Source organism: Trichechus manatus, unplaced genomic scaffold (assembly GCF_000243295.1).
Source record: "Trichechus manatus latirostris isolate Lorelei unplaced genomic scaffold, TriManLat1.0 scaffold00053, whole genome shotgun sequence".
Classification (NCBI taxonomy): Eukaryota; Metazoa; Chordata; class Mammalia; order Sirenia; family Trichechidae; genus Trichechus; species Trichechus manatus.
The window spans coordinates 16146520-16161671 of NW_004443989.1; the positions used below are offsets into that span (position 1 = coordinate 16146520).

At 38.6% G+C, this 15152-nt stretch overlaps 1 pseudogene; it reads left to right on the plus strand.

Annotated features, from left to right (window-relative positions):
• LOC101342414 (ATP-dependent Clp protease ATP-binding subunit clpX-like, mitochondrial) overlaps positions 1-15152 on the plus strand; it is a 67287-nt pseudogene that overhangs the window by 9212 nt on the left and 42923 nt on the right.

A 15152-nucleotide genomic window follows, 5' to 3' on the forward strand; every position in this document is an offset into this window, starting at 1 on the left:
ACTCAGAAGTTTTGATGGGAAGCACAGGGAACAGTTAGTTGAAGATAATGATGATGGAACAATTTGGAAAACGATAGTGAGAATAGCAGCACAACTGGAAGAACGTAACTGATGTCACTGAATTGTTCATGTAGCAATTTTTGAAATGGTGTATATTAGGCTATGTATATTTTAACTAAAAAAGAAAAAAAAGTCCTCCAACATCGAGAAGGGAGAGTGTTGACATGTCATGGGGTTGTTAACTAATGTCGTAAAACAATATGTGTAATGACTGTTTAATGAGAAACTATTTGTTCTGTAAAGCTTCACCTAAAGTAGAATTAAAAAAAAAAAGAATGATGTTGGCTGTTGGTTTTGTATAGATACCTTTCATTATGTTGAGGATCTTCCCTTGTGTACCTATTTTATTGAAAGTTTTTATCAAGAATGGGTGTTGGACTTTATGGAATGCCTTATATGGGTCTATTGAGATGATTAGGTGATTCTTTTATTTTATGGTGGATAATGTTGATTGATCTTCTAATATTGAACCATCCTTGCATAACTTCTATGAGTCACAATTGGTCGTGGTGTATTATTTTTTTGATTTGATGCTGAATTCTATTGGCTAGAATTTTGTTGAGAATTTTTGTATCTGTATTCATGAGATATATTGATGTCTATTTTTCTTTTTTGTGGTGTTTTTGCCAGGTTATGGTATCTGGGTCATGCTGGTTTTATAGAATTCATTTGGAAGTATCCCTTCCTTTTCTACATTTTGAAATAATTTGAGTAGTACTGGTGTAATCTGTTTTATGAATGTTTGGTGGAATTCTCCAGTGAAGCCAACTGGAACAAGACTTTTTTTTTTTTTTTTTAAGGGGGAGGAAGGAGTTTTTTCTTTTTACCTTTTCAATCTCATTTCATGTTATGAGTGTGTTCAGACTTTCAACATCAGTTTGTTAGTTTTGATAGGTAGTGTGTTTCTAGAAAATTATCCATTTCCTCTCCTCTGAGTTTTCAAAATTTTCTTAGTTTTTGTAGTACTGTTATGATCCTTTTAATTTTAAATGGGTCTGTTGTAGTGTACCCAATTTCATTTCTTATTTGGATTACTTGCATCCTGTCCTGTTTTTCTTTGTGAGTTTGACAAGTGGTTTGTCAATTTTGTTGATTCTTTTGAAGACCAACTTTTAGTTTTGTTGATTCTTTCTATTGTTTTTCTATTCTCTATTTCATTTATTTCTGCCCTGATCTTTATTATTTCCTTTCTTCTTGTGGCTCTGGCTTCTTTGCTCTTCTCTTTCTATTTGAGTTGTGTAGCTAATCTTTTGATTTTGTCCCTTTTGTCTTTTTTTCTGTGTGCATCTACTGCTGTAAATTGACCTCAGAGCACTGTCTTTGCTGTATTCCAAAGGTTTTGATATGATGTGTTTTCATTCTCATTTGATTTTAGCAATTTTTTGATTCTATATTTGATTTCTTCTATTACCCAGTGGCTTTTAAGCAGGTGTTATTCAGTTTCCATTTATTTAACTTTTTTCCTTGCTCTTCCTGTTGTTAATTTCTACTTTGATGGCATTGTGATCAGAGAAGATACTTTGAATTATTTCAATGTTTTGGATTTTATTAAGGGTTGCTTTCTGGCCTAAGAAGTGGTCTATTCTGGATGAATGTTTCATATGCAGTGAAAAAGAATGTGTACTTTGCAGCTGTTGAGTGAATTGTTCTATATATGTATTGGGTGTCAAGTTGGCTGATTGTGGCCTTTATATCATTTGTGTATTTGTTGAGTTTCTTTGTAGATATTCTGTCTTTTACCAAGAGTGATCTGTTGAAGTCTACTATTATTGAGGAAATTGCAATTTATGTTTTCAGGGGTGTTAGAGTTTGTTTTGTGTATTTTGGAGCCCTGTCATTTGGTGAATAGATATTTATTATGTTTATGTCTTCATGATGGATTTGTCCATTTAATCATGATACAATGTTTTCTTTACTTTTTATTGTGAATATTACTATAAAGTCTGTTTTATCTGATATTAGTATTGGTACAACAGTTCTTTTTTGTTAGATGTTTGCTTGATATATATTTCTTTTCAATCCTTTGATTTTTAATTAGTTTATGTTTTTGTTTCTAAAGTATGTCTCTTGAAGACAGCATATTGATGAATCCTTTGTTTTTATCCGTTCTGTCACTCTCTATCTGCATTTAGGCCATCTACATTCAATGTAATTATTGATAGTTATGAGTTTATTTCTGTCAATTTATAGTGCTTTTTTTCTTGTGGTGCAGATATTTTCTTTGTTCCTCTTACTCTCCTGTGCTGAATTCCTTTTGTTCGTGATTTTTTTTCATTTATTTTGTTTTTGTCGATTTGTGTTTACTGAGACTTTATGTTTTCCTACTTTATTTGATGAGTATGTTTGTTAAATTTCTTTGTGGTTACCTTGAAATTTACCCTTATCTCCATAAGTTTTAACCAGTCATTTATTACTTGTTATCACATTGCCTTCCTCTCCATAGAAAGTTCTATACCTACACCATTTATTCCCTCTTTTATTGTTCTGACTTTGCTGTTAATCTTTTAGTTTTGATTAATTGTTGAGAGTTCATTACCTTAATTTTACCATTATATTTGCTTGACAGTTTTGCAGGATATATTATTCTTGGTTGGCATTTTTTTTTTCAATATTTTATATATGTCATCCCATTGCCTTTCTTTCCTGTATGGTTTCTGCCAAGTAATCACAGACTTGTCTCATTGTCTCCCCTGTGTGTGACTTGCCATTTCTCTCAAGCTGCTCTCAGGATTCTTTCTTTGTCTTTGGTTTTAGTTAGTGTGATTATGATATGCCTTCATGATTTTCTTTTGGGGCCTAACCTATATAGTGTTCTTTGAGGTTTTTGATGGTCAACATTTCATCTTTCATGATATTAAGGAATTTTTCTGTCAGCAAGTCTTCAGTGATCCTCTCTGTATTTTCCTTTTTTGTTCTTCATTCTGGAACTCAGATCAGTAGCAAATTTTTGCTTCTGATTGTATCCCATATCTTTCATGGGGTTTCTTCATTTTTTTCATTCTTTTATCTGGTTTTTACTCAAACAAATTGATATCCAAGTATTTGTCTTCAGTTCCATTGATCTTGTCTTCCTTTTTTTCAAACCTGCTCCTCAGTCCTTCTATGACACATTTCTGAAATCTTGTTTTTTTTATCTTTTGGATTTCTTAATGCTGTTTTTGTGAATTTACTTTGACCTCTTGTCCCTGTATTATTTTCCTGAATTCCTCCATTGTTTGATCTGTCTTTTCCATGATTTTGTCTATTTTTTCCTCATTTTTGTCTTATTTTTCCCTCAACTCTTGGATAGCTCTGAATATTAGAAATTTGAATTCCCTATCAGCTAGTTTCAGTCACTTTTCTTCTACTGGAAGACATCTGATGTTTTACTTTGAACGTATGCTGAAACCTTCCTTTTTATGTTTTTATATTGTCTACTGTCTTCGGTACATTCAATAGTTATTTTCTTCATTTATGGAGTACTGTTTTGTTTGTTTCATCCTCCTTTTTGTTTCATTTGGTTATGTCTGTGTAGGCGGGATGGGATTTCTTTGTTATTTGCTCATCTGTGGGAATGATACTTCTCACCATCTTGTCCAGTGGGCAGGGTAATTCACTCAAATATGGTGCAGCAAGGTATATCCAGTGAAAGGAGAGGAGTTCTGATGGGTCATTTGTGGCAAGTATTGTTGCTGACAGGGTGGAACTTGGGGGTCATTGCAGGGCAGGCTCAGGTAGAACTTGCCTGTGCTGCTCTGGGATGTGATGCTCACTACATGGCGCAGATAGGCAGGAGGGAGTGTAGAGGTTGTGGAGCTAAGTAGTGGTGGGAAAGAAGAGAAAAAGCAGATAGAAACAGGAGCCAAAAAAAGTACTGAAGGAGCCAACCTTTAGAGTTGTACAGACCTGGGGAAGCCATATGCTGATGGCTTTCTAGCAAGGTGTTGATGCTCAGATCTTCAAGAAGGGACATATACATCACATGAAGCCTCATGTGCAGGAGAAAGGAAAGGATGGTAGGAAGAGAAAGATAAGAAATAAGATTTAAAAAAAGGAGAAAGAAAGACACACACAGGTGGTTGGGAGAAATGAATGAAAACAATGTAGAGAGACAAGAAACTGAGAGAAAAAAATATGCCAAGTGTTTGGGTGGAAGGAAAGGGAGGGAGGTAGAGACAAGAAATGGGAAAAAAAGAAGAAAGAAAAAACATGCCCCAAGTGACCCCACCAGAAGCAGTCCCCAGCTGAGCAACACTGCATGACCTGTTAAGAAGGAGTATAGATGCCACATGGCACGAGGTGTTTAGGAGAAAGATAAGGAAGGAAGTTAGAAAGAAACAACAAACTGAGAGAAGAAAAAAAAGAAATAAAGAAAAGAAAAATGCACCAACAGAGTCCACTGGAAGTGAGTATACAGCTGAGCAGGACTGCATAGCCCAAAAAGGAGCAGAGATGGCACAAGGTACCAGGTGTTCAGGAGAAGTGTAAAGAAGGAAGGTAGAGAGAGACAAGAAACAAAGAACTAAAGAAGAAAGAATTTAAAGAAAAAAAATATCCCAAGGGAGCCCACCAGAGCAAATCCACAGCCAAGTGGTACTGCACAGCCAATAATGAAGGAGCGGAGATGGCACATGGTGCCAGGTGTTCAGAAGAAGTGTAAGGGAGGAAGATAGAGATAGACAGGTAATTGAGAAAAAAAGAAGAAAGAAAATAATGTTCTAAGGGAGCCCACTGGTGCGGCGACAAAGGCAGGGAAATTGGCTCTCCAGACACTTGGCACTGCAAAGCCTATCTAGACGGAGCAGAGATGGCAGATGACGTCAAGAGTTCAGAAGAGAAGAAGGGAAGAATGGTAGAGAGAGATGAGAAATCGAGAAGAGGAAAGAAAAAAAGAAAAAAACCCTCAAGGGAGCCCACTGTCTTGGTGGCGCAGACTGAGAAAGTAGCTCCAAAGCCTCATGGCATTGCACAGCCCTTCTAGAAGGAGTGGAGATGGCACGCGGCGCCAGATGTTTAGAAGACAGGAAAAGAAGGAAAGTAGAGACAGAGGAGAAACTGAGAAATGAAGAGAACCAAAAAGAAAAGGAAAAAAAAGTCCTCAGGGATCCCACCAGCTTGGCAGCTCAGACCAAAGAAGTGGTTCCCCAGCTGAGCAGCACTTCACAGACTGTCAAGTAGGGGCAGAGATGGCACAGGGAGCCAGGTATTCTACAGAGAGTAAGAGAAGGAGGTGAGAGAGAGAGAGAGAAGGAACCAAAAGAATCCAAAAAAAAAAAAAAAAACAACAACAACAGGAACAAAAATAATGGCATTGAAGGAGCTGGCTGGTGTGGGCAGGGCGAATCCAACCAGCAAGGAGCTGGTTCTTCTTAGGCCAAGGAACCTAAGATTGCCTGGAAGTGGCAGAGGAAGAGCAGGAGGATGAAAGTTGGGGGTGTATCGCTGCTTACTGGGTGCTCTCTCTCCTGCTGGGAGCTCCTTGAAGCTGTATTCTCTTACTGCCTGTCCACCATTCTTGGCGGCTGAGGAGTCCAAGTTGGCGAATCCCTGCTGTGTTAACTGATAAGGGACCTCCACTCTGTAGCTCTCCATGCTCTCTATTCTCTGTCAGTTTCTCATTCCATTTGGTGTTTGGTGGAGTTATCTCTTCATTTGACGATTAGGGTACCAGGATTGACATTTTTCTCTGTTTTACTTAGTTTTTTGGGTCTTTGCTGTGGAGTGACAGCATGGTGCTTCTGTCTATAGCGTCATGCTTGCTCTGCCTCCAAAGCTGTATGTAATGCATCTTAATAACCATTAGAATAAGTATACTACAGGCATCAAGAGCATTCACACTACAGTCAGTAGAAGAAATGCCATTTAAGATTTGCCCTTGCAGCCTAAATATTACTTAATCTTTCCCTGCCTCCTTTTTCTCACCAAATAGATGCACACAGTTAAGACACTGAACACCAAATACCCTAAAGAAGTTTGACGTAATACCTACAAAGTGCTTCTAACAGATAATCAAACTCCAAAAAGTGAATAAATCCTAGTTGTTATAACTATTAATCTTAATATTATTTTAATAATATAATTTTTATTATGACTCTTACAAATATTGTTATAATATGGTTATTTTACATTCTTACATTTATTAGTGCAAAATAATAATATATTGAGATTATTTGGCTAATATTTGTTAAGAAATTTCATATAGTTACTACAGCTATTAGTAACTTAATGGGATTGTTGATGCCATGTTGTCACTGAAGTTCCTCCAACACACTAATTGATTTCTCACTCTGGTGATTAAACCATGTTGGAAAGTTCTGGAGATGTTGTTCATCATTTTCAGGGACAGAGAGCTTCCCTTTGGTTTTTCGTTAATAGTTCAGATTCATCATATTGTTAGATTTTGAGGTCACACCGCCTCCCAGGCTGACATACTAGAAAGGGGACTCAGAGGGGCACTGGGGTTGTGGTGGCTTTCCTTATATGCATTCACTGTTCCTCCCCTCCCATCTTGTGATTTGGGCTTGTCCATGTGACTTGCCTTGGCGGATGGATATGAGCAGAAGTGGCGTAGAATCCCTCCCAAGTCAGAATCCACTTGTTCCTCTCGTACCTCATTCTAATTCTCCCTGAATATTGAATTAAGAGACTCCTCATGCTAATGATTGACAAAGCATAGACTTTGCTGAGGGTATGTGTGGCCCCTCTTCCTCCTCTTCCACCCTCTGATTTAAGATTGTCTATGTGACTTGCTTTTACCAAAGTATGTGGACAAATTGGCCATGAATATGTCCAGACCCAGATTCCACATATCCACCTGGAACATCTGAAATCTGAGAGGAGCATTCTTGGAAGCCAGAATAAGAAGCTTAGGGCAGAGACACAACACTGTCTTGCAGCTTGGAGCTCATCCTGCCTCATCTCAGCCATGAGCAGCAGATCCAGCCCCTGCTGGATGGTAGGAAAAAGCATGCTGGTGAAGAAGTGAGGGCTGAGGTCACTTTCCTTATGCAGCATCACTGAGGAAAGTACTGACCTACACAGCACGAATTGATACTTGCATCAAGTAATAATGATTATTTTCTTCCTAATCTTTCTTCCTAGTCTTTCTGAGCCTGAAGACTCCACAGTAACCTGTTCAACATCACAGCAACATGCAACCCTGCAGTGATAGATGCGTGGTGGTTGCTCATGAGGTGCAATGGCCAGAAATTGAGCCCAGGTCTCTTGTATGGAAGGCTAGAATTCAAACACTAAACAACCACTGGAACCTTTGATAATGAAAATGCTATACAAAAGTTTTTAATTTCTAGTCCACTCATAAACACCTCAAAAGTAAGGCCTAATGATATACTTTGGAAAATTAGCGTTTGAAAAGCATGTGGAGCACAGCTTTACTGTGACACACATGGGGTCTTTATGATTTGAAATATAGAATTTACTTGATAATAATTGGTAGATAGATATACAGACAGACAGAAAGACAGAACGAGACATTAATATTATCTACTCTGGAAGAGAATATTAAATTACCATTTTACCATGGGAAAAATGACGTTTGGACATGCAAAATCCTGCCGATTTGGGTAGATACAATATACTAAGTATAATATGTATACAATATTGGTGCTCTCTGGCATTGAACATTTGAACAATGCGAACATCACAATTTCAGACTATTTGTGCAATGCTTCTGTAAATCGTAGAGCAAGTGATTACTCCTTCCAAGTACACAACAAATATCAAGATTAATTGATACATAATGCAAAGCCCCTTATCCTTTTCAGAACATACACCAAGTTTCAGAATTTCAGACACACATTCAAAAATATGCTGAGACTTAGTCCTGTATACTATTCGTTACATAAGAAAAAAAGAAAATATATTTCATGAATAAATATATGTGTATATGTATATGTAAAATAAAAGTATGAAAAATTAGAACACTGATAGAGGATGAAGTGGCAGAGAGTCTCTAGAGGGATTCCTGTACAGGAAGAGGGAAACACATTCTAACAAGAAACTCAACCCTTCTGCCTCCCTCTGCACCTGCTCTGGGTTTGCTGGGTTTGTTCCCCTGAGTAATGTGCTCATGAGTACCCCCTGCAGCCCAGCTCTCTCTTGGCCTCCCTGGAGGGAGCTTTGTGTCTGGGTTCCCACTGACTAATCCTCACTGTGTCTCTTGCACAGTAATACCTGGCCTTGTCCTTGGAAGTCAATGAGTTCAGCTTTAAATAAATTTGGCTCTTGGAGGCCTCCCTGGTGATGCTGACTCTGGATGTCAGAGTTGTTTCATAATTTGTGCTTCCACCAGTCCATGTTGCACCAACTCACTCCAGTCAATTTTCTAGAGCCTGGAGGACCCAGTGCACACCATAACTGGTTATAGAGGACCCAGAGAGAATGAAGGTAAGATACAGAGTCTGTGAGGGCTTCACCAGTCCTGTGCCAGACTCCTGCAGTTATACCTGGGACAGGACACCTGGGAATAAGGAGAATCAAGCTTAGTCATGTGGTTAGAAACAGCGTCCCCAGACCTTCATGTATATATCCCTGAGATACTCACCTCTGGGAGCTGTTACTATAAAGAAGAAAACCCATATGTGTTTCATGTTCTTGTAGATGAAGTCCATGACTCCCAGAGAACATTCCCCAGGCTGAGGAGGAGCCTGAATTTAAGTAAATGCTTGTATTTCCACCTGTTTGCCTAAGTGGGAATTCACATGTGGGAGGTGCCTTTGTATGTAAAGGTGAAATGAGGATAAGGGAGGCTCTTGCCATGTGATTTCCCTGGGAGGAAGATATGTGTTGTGCCTTCAGCTGAACATAGCCCTCTCCCTGGGGTTCTCTTTTACCTCTCCCTGGGGTTCTTTTCCACACTAGGATAGATTCTGATAGGCAAGCCAGTTACAGCCAAGGATCAAGGACGGCCTTTGGAATTAGCTCAATGGATGAATAGATTAGATAGACAGATAGATAGATTAGATAGATAGATAGATAGATAGATAGATAGATAGATAGATAGATAGATATAGATAGATAGATAGATATGAAATATTTATCACACATCAAGGATATTCTAAACAGTCACATCTTGATCCATTTCACACCTCCATTAGCTCATGTTTAAACTACTGGATCTTCCAAAGTGTTGCGACAGCAACTAAATGGACCAAAAACTTTGCATTCAGATAAGACTCAGTCAAACCCAATGTTTTTCATTAAGTGGAACTACTTGGAAAGACTCACTAAGTTGGGTGAATATTTCTTCGCCTGAAACAGGTTTACTAAAAGTATATTCAAGAGGAGACTATGTTCATGCCAACCTAAAGAATGTTTTTTTGTTGGTGGTGTTTTGCTCTGTTTTATTTTTTTTTTCTCACAGAGGATACAATTTAACCTTGAATGTAATCTTTTGTAGTGTTCTTGAAATGGACAGTAACACCCCAATTCTCTTTCCTCCCTGAAGTTGAGGGTCTCTCAGAACTTGGGTTTGTAGACTCTCTCCTTGAAGGAGAACTTTGAGGAAGCTAAACCTTCAGAAGAACAAACAGAGAGTGTAAATGGAAGGTCCTCAGCTCACCAATATTTTGGGTTAGTAAACTGATCTTTGTGCAAAACTCAGGCACTCTAGAGGTGTCTATTCCTTGTTCTCTGAGTTGCTAATAATGGATGTTGGAGTGAGTGAAAGTAGTTTCCATTACTTCGAGGGGGATAATATGAAAGGTTCTTAGCACTATATCTGTCCTATGAATAGATTCCAGAATGAACAACCTCACCATTGACAGGGAAATGCTCTACCCCTGAAACAATTCCTCTGGAAAATATGTCTGAGAGCTGCTCTACTGAGGCCCTATGTCACTGGACCTTGGGGTTGTGTCTGAGATCCTATGACAGTTTCACGGTGTAGGGAATGGTTCCGTATCACAGGGATGGTGAGACTCCTCAGTATGTCTATTTGTCTACGGAAACAAAAATGATCATGAAGGAAACTGGAGGAGAGACTTCTACTGACTAATTACATCTCTTGCAAAGAGGATAACAATTCCTCCTTTATTGCCTGAAGTGAGAATGTGAGGCATTAGATTAAAAAAAAAAATCAAGCAAAATACTTGGGGATGACTGAGAACTAGGAGAGTAGAAGAAACCCCTGATCCCAACAAAAAACCCTCACCAACCCCTGTCTTATTCTACCACCAGTACTGGGTACCCCTTGCTCTGTGGGTCCTGATAATCCCCTGCAGAACACTCCCCACCCAGACTCCCTGCATGCCAGGTTTGTGTCTGGGCTCCCATTACCTTACCATCATTGTGTCTCAGACATGACACAGTGAGGTTTCCTCTACAATTATAGAGCTCAGACACAGAAATTGGTGGTTTTTGGACATGTCTGGAGGAGACTTGAATTTGGAGGGATGAATTATATACTGTGATACCACTAGCACTTATGTATATATCTGCTTCATTCCCTTTCTAGGGGGCTAGTGAATCCAGTCCCAGCAGTAACTACTGTTTCTGACAGAAAATACAGAGGCAGCACTTACGTGGAACAGCGTTTTCTGGGCTCACCAGCCCTGGTGCAGACTCCGGTAGCTGCACCTGGGACAGGAAACCCAGGGACAGTAAATATATATAAGTAATTTATATATATGCATATATATATATAAACATTAGTGACAAATATCAGATACTTAGAGCCATGGAGCTCAACTACTAACCAAACATCACCTGTTTAAATCCACCACCTGCTCCTTTTAAACCATAAGAGGAAGTTCTACTCTGTCCTATATGGTTGATATGAATCTGAATCAACTCAAGAGCATTTTTTTTTTTTTAATCAGATACGTCATCCAAGTCGTCCCATTTTGGAAATATCTGAGACACTTACAGGGTGAAGTAACAACCAGATTCACAGGAATTTCATAATTTTCTAGGCAAAGTTCATGATTTCTTGTAAGATTATTTGTTTTAACCTGGAAGATGAACACCTGATTTTCAAGTAGGTAAAAATCAGGGAAAGGCCAGATAAGGTCTCAGTTCCTGATTCCGAAGCTGGAAGGAGGAAGCCAGACTCACTCCTCAGGGATGGCCTTCCTTTTACGGAGACCCCAGGGAACTAGAGCTGGAGCCAGAGGAGATTACAATGTAGAGAGAGAGATCTGAGACCTGGTGTCGCTTCCAATCTCAGTCGCTTGAGAGCTGCATGACCTTGGCCAGGTCATTGGGCCGTTCTCTGGTGGCTCCTTACTTCTGGAATGGGACTTGTGAATAATTACCAACCTTACTTTAGGGGAATACAAGTGGATGATGATTCTTCTGGTAGGATATACACAGAGTTTGTTTTCAATGAGGCTAAATCATTATGCATAACAATGAAGAAAATATTTCTACACTTTTTCCCATTATAAATGAAATAAATTACTGCAAAAAATTACAAGAATTTTTACAGAAGCTTTATACATAATAGCCACAAACTGGTACCATCTTACAGGACAACCATCAGAAGAATGAATCAACATGTTGACATCATCCATAAAATGAAATACTTCTAACTTTGATATGTGGAATAATGTAATTGAACATCAAAAACATATTGAGAAAATAAAACACAAAAGAGGATACACTTTTTATTTTGCCAGAAACTTTTTTGTTTATTGTACTTTAGGTGAAAGTTTACAGAATAGTTTTTCATTAAACATTCAGTACACATATTGTTTTATGACATTGGTTAACAACCTCATGACATGTCAACCCTCTCCCTTCTCAACCTTTTTATTGGTGAAAATATACATAGCCAAAGATGAACCATTTCAAAAATTTCTACTTGCACAGTTCAGTGATATCAATTACTTTCTTCCAGTTGTGCTGCTATTCTCACTTTAGATGAATATTTACAGAACAAAATAGTTTCTCATTAAACAGTTAGTACACATGTTTCCCTATGACAATGGTTAACAATCTCACTACATGTCAACATTGTCCTTAATCAACCTTGGGTTCCCTATCACCAGCTTTCCTGTCCCCTTCTGCCTTCTAGTCCTTGTCCCTGGACTGCTGTGCCTCATTAGTCCCATTTTGTCTAATGGGGCTGTCCAAACCTGGGCTGAATGGTGGACCTAGGAAGTGACTTCACCACTGAGCTGAAAGGATGTCTGGGGGACATAATCTTAGGGTTTCTCCAGACTCTTTCAGGCCAGTAAATCTGGACTTTTGTGTGTGCGTGTCTTAGAATTTTGTTCTACATCCTTCTCAAGCTCTGTCCAGATCCCTCTGTTGTAATCCTGGTCAGAGCATTCATTGGTGTTAGCCGGACACCATCTAGCTGTACTGGACTCAGTCTGGTGGAGGCCTTGTTAGCTGTGGTCCATTACTCCTTTGGACTAATCTTTTACTTGTATCCTATTCTCTTCATTCCCCCTTGCTCCCGAAGGGGTGAGACCAGTGGAGTATCTTAGATGGTTGCTCACAAGCTTTTAAGACCCTAGACACTACTCACCAAGGTAGAATGTAGAACAATGTCTTTATAAAGTGTGTTGTGCCAATTGAGTTAGATGTTCTCCGAGACCATGGTACCCACAGCCCTCCACCCAGCAATTCAGTCCCTCAGGGAGTTTGGATATGTGTCTGGAGCTTCTTGTACAAGTTGTGCTGGTTTCCCCAGTAATGTGTACTGTCTCAACCTTCACCAAAGATACCACTTATCTATTGCCTATGTAGTATTCCCTCACTCGCATCCCTCGTAACCAACAAAGATCTTTACTTTTTGTGTGTAAACTTTTTCATCAGTTTTTACAATAGTGGTCTCATACAATATTTCTTCTTTTGTGTTTGACTTATTTCACTTAGCATAATGTCCTCCCGTTTCATCCATGTTATGAGATGCTTCACAGATTCATATGTTTTCTTTGTTCTTACTCTCCTGTGCTGAATTCCTTTTTATTTGTGGATTTTTTTCATTTCTTTTATTTTTGTAGGCTTTGTTTTTACTGAGACTTTATGTTTTTCCTCTTTATTTTTATGAGTAGGTTTGTTAACTTTCATTGTGGTTACCAGGAAATTTACCCTTATCTTTCTAAGTTTTATGCAGTGTATTATTAGTTGGTATCACTTTGTCTTCCTCTCTGTTAGAAAGTTCTATACCTACACTGTTTATTCCCTCTTTTATTGTTCTGATGTTGTTGTCATTTACAGGTTAACTGCTCTGATTCCCTTTTGTGTTTCTTTTGGTTTTGGATAGTATTTGAGAGGTCATTTCCTTGATGGGTATCGGGCTGGTATGATCCTGCATCCTAGATTCAGCCTGTGAATTGGATTGTTTGTTCTCAGATCGAAGGACTCCCTTTAATAAGTCTTGTAAGTTTGGTTTGGTTTTTACATATTCCTGTAATTTCTGTTTACCTGGAAATGACCTAATTTCACCGGCATATAAGAATGAGAGATTTGCAAGATATATTATTCTTGGCTGGCAATGTTTTTCTTTCAAGGTTTGATATATGTCATCCCATTGCCTTCTTGCCTGCATGGTTTCTGTCGAATAACCTGAGCTTAGTCTTATTGTTTCTCCTCTGTTTGTAACTTTTTTATTTTCCATGAGCTGCTCTCAGGATTCTTTGTTTGTCTTTGGTTTTGGAGAGTGTTATTACGATAAGTCTTGGTGCTTTTCTTTTGGGTTTTATCTTATATGGGGTTTGTAGAGCTTCTTGGATGTCCAGCTTTTCATCTTTCATGATATTGGGGAAGCTTTCTGTCAGCAGTTCTTTAATGATCCTCTCTGTGTTTTCTGTTTTCTCTCCCTCTCTGGAAATCTGATCACTTGCAATTGTATGCTTTTGACTGTATCTCACATAACTCTCAGGGTCTTTTCATTCTTCTTTGTTCTTTTTTGTGAGTTTTCCTCAAACAGAGTTGTATCCAAGTTTTTGTCTTCAATTCCACTGATCTTGTCTTCCACAGGTTCAAATCTCCTTCTCAACACTTCTATGACACTGTGCATTTCTGAAGTCTTCTTGTTTATCTTTTGGATTTCTAATTGCTTTTATTGTATAATTTCTAGTTATGAATTTTACTTTGGAATTTTGTCTGCATTATTTTTCTGAATTCTTCCATTTTTAGTCTGTATTTTTCATGAATCTGTCTGCCCTTTCCATGTATTTGTCTATTTTTTCCTCATTTTTGTCTGCTTTTTGCTTCAACTCTTAGATAATTCTGAGTATTAGAGACTTGAATTCCCTATCAGGTAATTCTAGTGCCTTTTCTTCCACTGGAAAGTCTTCTGGTATTTCATTTTGGAAGCCTATGGGAACCTTCCTGTCCTGTTTTTGTAAAAGTTTTGGTATTGTCTGCTGTCTTCAGGGCATTAAGTAGTTATTTTTCTTACTTTTGGATTGTATATTTGTTTGTTTCATCCTTTTTTTTTAATTTGGCTATGTCTGAGCAGGTGGGGTGTGTGTTCTTTGCTGTTTTCTTATCTATGGACACAATACTTCTCACCTCCTTCTTCAATTGGCAGGGCCAGTCACTCAGATATGGTACAGAAGGGCAGGTCTAGCTGAAGAGGAGTTGCTGGGATGGGTTGTTTGTGGCACTTACTATAGCCACCAGAGCAGGTCGGTAATCAGTGCAAAACAGCTTCCAGTAAGCCTTGTCTGTGTTGCTTGGTGGTGTGATGTTAATCACATGGTGCAGGTTGGCAGGATGGAGGGGGGAAATTGTTATGTGTGGAGCTAAGATGGATCTGGGAGAGAGGAGAGAGGAATAGAAGCCAAAAACATACAAACAAACAAAAAATAGTGCTAGCGGAGCTTGCCATTGGAGTAGAGAGATGAGAGACTATGAAATGGAGAAAAAGTAAAAAGGGAAGAAGAAAAGAATGATTAAATAAAAATTAGAAAGAAAAAAGAACAGCAAAGATCCCAGGGATTCCTTTGGTGCAGCTGCGAGGTCTGGGGAAGTTGCAATACAGCCTGGCTAGAAGGCATAGATGTATTCAGCACCAGGTATTCAGGGAAAAGGAAGAGAAGGAAGGTATAGAGAGACAGGAAACTGAGTAATGAAGAAAGACAAAAAGGGAAAAAAGAGGGAAAGGAAAAGAAAACAAATTTTAAAAACAGAACAAG